Below are 7,372 nucleotides of genomic sequence, written 5' to 3'. Positions count from 1 at the left end.
TCCCCCCGTCCCCCTTCCTCCTGTGGGATCTCCCTCCCCCGTCCCCCTTCCTCCTGTGGTATCTCCATCCCCCGTCCCCCTTCCTCCTGTGGGATCTCTCTTCCTCATCCCCCTTCCTCGTGTGGGATCTCTCTTCCTCATCCCCCTCCTCTACTGGGGTTTCTCTTCCACATCCGCTTCCTTCTGTGTCTTTCCATCCTTTACCTTCGGTGATGTCTCTTCCTCCATCTCCCATCGACATTTCCCGATTCTCAAATCTTCCTCACTGTTTGACTTCTCCCCTTCACACCTGCCCTTTCCGACTGTCTCACGTCAGGAACACTTTTCTAACCATTGGGGAATGAGAGAGAATATGTGGAGTTTACAGGGTCACACCGACAGACGAAATTACTGACATTCGGTGAATTCATTGGAGCTGGGCAGTGAGGGACATTGACAGTGATGGGATCTACGATCAGTGAATTACTGAAGGGTTTAATGTTCCCTGAAATATCCGGGTGAGAGAAATGCCCTCAGACGGACGATTTTAATCACAATGTTCATCAATTTGTCTGTTTGTGTTTAGACTGAGTGGTAATAAACTGGGGGATTCAGGAGTGAAACTGGTGTCTGCGGCTCTGAGGAACCCGGAGTGTAAAATACAGACACTGTGGTAAGTACCAGACTGTGGGAGATTGTGTTTACAGTCACTGGGTGTCTGACACTGAACATTAATGTGATCAGTAATTGTGTTACTGATAAACACTGGGGATTTGTACCGTCTCCTGTCTCTCTGTGTCCTTCACCCTCACTCTCTCTCATCTCCAGGCTGGGGGATGTCGGTCTCACAGATTCTGGTGCCGAGGATCTCGTCTCCGCTCTCAGTACAAACCCATCACTGACGGAGCTGGACCTGAGTGGTAATAAACTGGGAGATTCAGGAGTGAAACTGGTGTCTGCGGCTCTGAGGAACCCGGAGTGTAAAATACAGAGACTGTGGTAAGTACCAGACTGTGGGAGATTGTGTTTACAGTCACTGGGTGTCTGACACTGAACATTAATGTGATCAGTAATTGTGTTACTGATAAACACTGGGGATTTGTACCGTCTCCTGTCTCTGTGTCCTTCACCCTCACTCTCTCTCATCTCCAGGCTGAGGGGAGTCGGTCTCACAGATTCTGGTGCCGAGGATCTCGTCTCCGCTCTCAGTACAAACCCATCACTGACGGAGCTGAACCTGGGTGGTAATAAACTGGGAGATTCAGGAGTGAAACTGGTGTCTGCGGCTCTGAGGAACCCGGAGTGTAAAATACAGAGACTGTGGTAAGTACCAGACTGTGGGAGATTGTGTTTACAGTCACTGGGTGTCTGACACTGAACATTAATGTGATCAGTAATTGTGTTACTGATAAACACTGGGGATTTGTACCGTCTCCTGTCTCTCTGTGTCCTTCACCCTCACTCTCTCTCATCTCCAGGCTGGGGGATGTCGGTCTCACAGATTCTGGTGCCGAGGGATCTCGTCTCCACTCTCAGTACAAACACTTCAGTGACGGGGCTGTACCTGGGATCAAACTCTCTGACAGACCGATCTGTCCCCGCTCTCCGCCGCCCTCATACTGACCCACCGGAGTCTGAAGTGGATCGGGTGAGTGTTTGTGTTAATGTTCAATGTGATAAAATATCAGCGGATCCGCGGGTTTTCTGGTGATATTTGTCTGTGAGTGTTGTTGAAACATTAACCCCGGTCCCCTGTTACTGACACTGTTGTGTGATCTGTTTATTTCATCTTTATTCTCCCATCTGTTTCAGGCTGGGGGGGAATCAGTTCAGTGAGACCGGGATGAAGGAACTGAGATCTCTACAGGAACCCAGACCCGAACTGAGAGTGGATCTGTGAACATCTGAATGTGGTGAATCGGTTCAGTGAGACCGGGGAGAAGGAACTGAGATCTCTACAGGAACCCAGACCCGGACTGAGAGTGGATCTGTGAACATCTGAATGTGGTGAATCGGTTCAGTGAGACCGGGATGAAGGAACTGAGATCTCTACAGGAACCCAGACCCGGACTGATGGTGGATCTGTGAACATCTGAATGTGGTGAATCGGTTCAGTGAGACCGGGATGAAGGAACTGAGATCTCTACGGGAACCCAGGACCCGGACTGATGGTGGATCTGTGAACATCTGAATGTGGTGAATCGGTTCAGTGAGACCGGGATGAAGGAACTGAGATCTCTACAGGAACCCAGACCCGGACTGATGGTGGATCTGTGAACATCTGAATGTGGTGAATCGGTTCAGTGAGACCGGGATGAAGGAACTGAGATCTCTACAGGAACCCAGACCCGGACTGATGGTGGATCTGTGAACATCTGAATGTGGGGAATCGGTTCAGTGAGACCGGGATGAAGGAACTGAGATCTCTACAGGAACCCAGACCCGGACTGAGAGTGGATCTGTGAACATCTGAATGTGGGGAATCGGTTCAGTGAGACCGGGGGGAAGGAACTGAGATCTCTACAGGGAGTCAGACCCGGACTGAGAGTGGATCTGTGAACATCTGAATGTGGGGAATCGGTTCAGTGTGACCGGGATGAAGGAACTGAGATCTCTACAGGGAGTCAGAACCGGACTGAGAGTGGATCTGTGAACATCTGAATGTGGGGAATCGGTTCAGTGAGACCGGGATGAAGGAACTGAGATCTCTACAGGAACCCAGACACGGACTGATGGTGGATCTGTGAACATCTGAATGTGGTGAATCGGTTCAGTGAGACCGGGATGAAGGAACTGAGATCTCTACAGGAACCCAGACCCGGACTGATGGTGGATCTGTGAACATCTGAATGTGGGGAATCGGTTCAGTGAGACCGGGATGAAGGAACTGAGATCTCTACAGGAACCCAGACCCGGACTGATGGTGGATCTGTGATCATCTGAATGTGGGGAATCGGTTCAGTGAGACCGGGATGAAGGAACTGAGATCTCTACAGGGAGTCAGACCCGGACTGATGGTGGATCTGTGAACATCTGAATGTGGTGAATCGGTTCAGTGAGACCGGGATGAAGGAACTGAGATCTCTACAGGAACCCAGACCCGGACTGATGGTGGATCTGTGAACATCTGAATGTGGTGAATCGGTTCAGTGAGACCGGGATGAAGGAACTGAGATCTCTACAGGAACCCAGACCCGGACTGATGGTGGATCTGTGAACATCTGAATGTGGTGAATCGGTTCAGTGAGACCGGGATGAAGGAACTGAGATCTCTACAGGAACCCAGACCCGGACTGAGAGTGGATCTGTGAACATCTGAATGTGGTGAATCGGTTCAGTGAGACCGGGATGAAGGAACTGAGATCTCTACAGGAACCCAGACCCGGACTGAGAGTGGATCTGTGAACATCTGAATGTGGTGAATCGGTTCAGTGAGACCGGGATGAAGGAACTGAGATCTCTACAGGAACCCAGACCCGGACTGATGGTGGATCTGTGAACATCTGAATGTGGTGAATCGGTTCAGTGAGACCGGGATGAAGGAACTGAGATCTCTACAGGAACCCAGACCCGGACTGATGGTGGATCTGTGAACATCTGAATGTGGGGAATCGGTTCAGTGAGACCGGGATGAAGGAACTGAGATCTCTACAGGAACCCAGACCCGGACTGATGGTGGATCTGTGAACATCTGAATGTGGGGAATCGGTTCAGTGAGACCGGGATGAAGGAACTGAGATCTCTACAGGAACCCAGACCCGGACTGAGAGTGGATCTGTGAACATCTGAATGTGGGGAATCGGTTCAGTGAGACCGGGATGAAGGAACTGAGATCTCTACAGGAACCCAGACCCGGACTGAGAGTGGATCTGTGAACATCTGAATGTGGGGAACCGGTTCAGTGAGACCGGGATGAAGGAACTGAGATCTCTACAGGGAGTCAGACCCGGACTGATGGTGGATCTGTGAACATCTGAATGTGGGGAATCGGTTCAGTGAGACCGGGATGAAGGAACTGAGATCTCTACAGGAACCCAGACCCGGACTGAGAGTGGATCTGTGAACATCTGAATGTGGGGAATCGGTTCAGTGAGACCGGGATGAAGGAACTGAGATCTCTACAGGAACCCAGACCCGGACTGAGAGTGGATCTGTGATCATCTGAATGTGGTGAATCGGTTCAGTGAGACCGGGATGAAGGAACTGAGATCTCTACAGGAACCCAGACCCGGACTGATGGTGGATCTGTGAACATCTGAATGTGGGGAATCGGTTCAGTGAGACCGGGATGAAGGAACTGAGATCTCTACAGGAACCCAGACCCGGACTGATGGTGGATCTGTGAACATCTGAATGTGGTGAATCGGTTCAGTGAGACCGGGATGAAGGAACTGAGATCTCTACAGGAACCCAGACCCGGACTGATGGTGGATCTGTGAACATCTGAATGTGGTGAATCGGTTCAGTGAGACCGGGATGAAGGAACTGAGATCTCTACAGGAACCCAGACCCGGACTGATGGTGGATCTGTGAACATCTGAATGTGGGGAATCGGTTCAGTGAGACCGGGATGAAGGAACTGAGATCTCTACAGGAACCCAGACCCGGACTGATGGTGGATCTGAATCTGTGAACATCCCCGCCCGCGGGGTGGGGACATTTGGCCGACTCCCCGCCCTCCCCTTTAACTCCCGCCCTTACCTTTAACGGCCGCGCGCCGGGGCTGATTCCCAACGGTTTTAACGGAACCGGCTCGGGCCTCGCGCTGTGTGCGTCGCTCGCAGCGGTCCCGCAGTGACGTGTTTCCGCCTGTTGTCCGGCGGGGCAGCTTCCGCCGGAAGTGCGTGTTGGAGACGACCCACGTGACTCCCCGGGGAATTACCCGGACAGGAAGAGCCCGGGGGTCCGGGGCTCAGTCTGGGACACCGGTGTCCCGGGGTGGGGGGGGGGATGGTCCCGGGAGAGAATCCTTTTGCCCCCTTTGCTGAGGACGGTGCATTCGGCAGCCTGGCCGATATAATGATGTTAAATGGACAAATCCCTCGGCAGTGACCCTGGATCTGCAGCGATCCCGGACACGGCCCCGAAGTGTGATTTTATAATCAGTTTTATAATTTTATAATCAGTTCCCCGATGCAGAGTGACGGTGAGAAACGGGACTGGTTATTATTCAACCGGTCACCCCTTGTCGCCGGTCAGTTAATTGTGTGTGACTGTCAGCAGATTATTTATTACCGCACGTTAGCAACTCACACATTGTTTCATTGATATATCTCATAAAAAATCAATAAACCACGATCTTCCTGTCTTGTGTCGGAATCGAGTTTTATTTGAAGTTTCTATTGCCCTCCACACCCTGTGCACTGCAACAGTGGGTCGGAGCTCCTCACACTGACACAGTAGCGTCTCAGCTCCAGGCTGAGGGAGGTTCGACAAGCAGAGTCTTGGAGCCCCGGATCTCATCTCCACCAAAGCCCATTTCTGGCAAATTGACCCCCGCAGTTAAAATCGACGTGAATCCACTGAGGTCCCGAGTAAGAGACTGAAGGGGGTGGAAAACCGGCGTCAGACACAGAGTGAATCACCCTCCACACCGTCCCGTCACACACTCCCGGAGTCAGACACAGAGTGAATCACCCTCCACACCGTCCCATCACACACTCCCGGGGTCAGACACAGAGTGAATCACCCTCCACACCGTCCCATCACACACTCCCGGAGTCAGACACAGAGTGAATCACCCTCCACACCGTCCCATCACACACTCCCGGGGTCAGACACAGAGTGAATCACCCTCCACACCGTCCCATCACACACTCCCGGGGTCAGACACAGAGTGAATCTCCCTCCACACCGTCCCGTCACACACTCCCAGGGTCAGACACAGAGTGAATCACCCTCCTCACCGTCCCATCACACACTCCCGGGGTCTGACACAGAGTGAATCTCCCTCCACACCGTCCCATCACACTCTCCCGGGGTCAGACTCAGAGTGAATCTCCTTCCACACCGTCCCGTCACACACTCCCGGGGTCAGACACAGAGTAAATCACCCTCCTCACCGTCCCATCACACACTCCCGGGGTCTGACACAGAGTGAATCTCCCTCCACACCGTCCCATCACACTCTCCCGGGGTCAGACTCAGAGTGAATCTCCCTCCACACCGTCCCATCAAACAATCCCCGGGTCAGACACAGAGTGATTTTCCCTCCGCACCGTCCCATCACACAATCCCGGGGTCAGACAGAGAGTGAATCTCCCTCCACACCGTCCCATCACACTCTCCCGGGGACAGACTCAGAGTGAATCTCCCTCCACACCGTCCCATCACACACTCCCGGGGTCAGACAGAGAGTGAATCTCCCTCCACACCGTCCCATCACACTCTCCCGGGGTCAGACACAGAGTGAATCTCACTCCACACCGTCCCATCACACACTCCCGGGTTCAGACAGAGTGAATCTCCCTCCGCACCGTCCCATCACACACTCCCGGGTTCAGACAGAGAATGAATCTCCCTCCACACCGTCCCATCACACTCTCCCGGGGTCAGACTCAGAGTGAATCTCCCTCCACACCGTCCCATCACACACTCCCGGGGTCAGACACAGAGTGAATCTCCCTCCACACCGTCCCATCACACAATCCCGGGGTCAGACACAGAGTGAATCTCCCTCCACACCGTCCCATCACACACTCCCGGGGTCAGACACAGAGTGAATCTCCCTCCACACCGTCCCACCACACACTCCCGGGGTCAGACACAGAGTGAATCTCCCTCCACACCATCCCATCACACTCTCCCGGGGTCAGACACAGAGTGAATCTCCCTCCACACCGTCCCATCACACACTCCCGGGGTCAGACACAGATCTGAATCTCCCTCCACACCGTCCGATCACACACTCCCGGGGTCAGACACAGAGTGAATCTCCCTGCACACCGTCCCATCACACACTCCCGGGGTCAGACACAGAGTGAATCTCCTTCCACACCGTCCCATCACACACTCCCGGGGTCAGACACAGAGTGAAGCTCCCTCCTCACCTGCCATCTGAAGGCTTGTTCATGAAGAGTCACTTCATGCCGGTCTGAATCCCGGCCGCTCCGCGACCCCTCAGCCCGGACGTCTTCACCTCCCCGAGGATCCAGTCCGTCCCCTTCAGCAGGATCTCCTTCGTCTTGTACCAGTCGCCCCGCCGTAGCGCTCCCTTCAGCCAGGGGGGACAAGAGTGGAGGGGAGCGGGAAGAAGGGGAAAAGAGTGAGGGGGATTGAAAAAGATTTATGTCCTGTTATCACCCTGATAGCGAGGGAGTGTCCCCAATTTCCTGTGAGTTATGGAGCGTCCGAATTTCCCTGGCAGATCAGGGAGTGCTGACGTTCACGTCCC

At 53.5% G+C, this 7,372-nt stretch overlaps 1 long non-coding RNA gene across 1 annotated transcript; it reads left to right on the top strand.

The window, feature by feature from the left end:
• The first annotated feature begins 341 nt into the window (after positions 1 to 341).
• LOC132388157 (uncharacterized) lies at positions 342 to 2,119 on the top strand. The gene is made up of 5 exons (XR_009510164.1): positions 342 to 652; positions 808 to 978; positions 1,132 to 1,302; positions 1,458 to 1,627; positions 1,792 to 2,119. It is a non-coding gene; the product is annotated as an uncharacterized LOC132388157 (long non-coding RNA).
• Positions 2,120 to 7,372: the final 5,253 nt, after the last annotated feature.

The sequence above is a fragment of the Hypanus sabinus genome, unplaced genomic scaffold (genome assembly GCF_030144855.1).
Source record: "Hypanus sabinus isolate sHypSab1 unplaced genomic scaffold, sHypSab1.hap1 scaffold_2733, whole genome shotgun sequence".
NCBI lineage: Eukaryota > Metazoa > Chordata > Chondrichthyes > Myliobatiformes > Dasyatidae > Hypanus > Hypanus sabinus.
The sequence above is the reverse complement of the archived record's forward strand: the minus strand, read 5'-3'. Positions and strand labels throughout refer to the sequence as shown.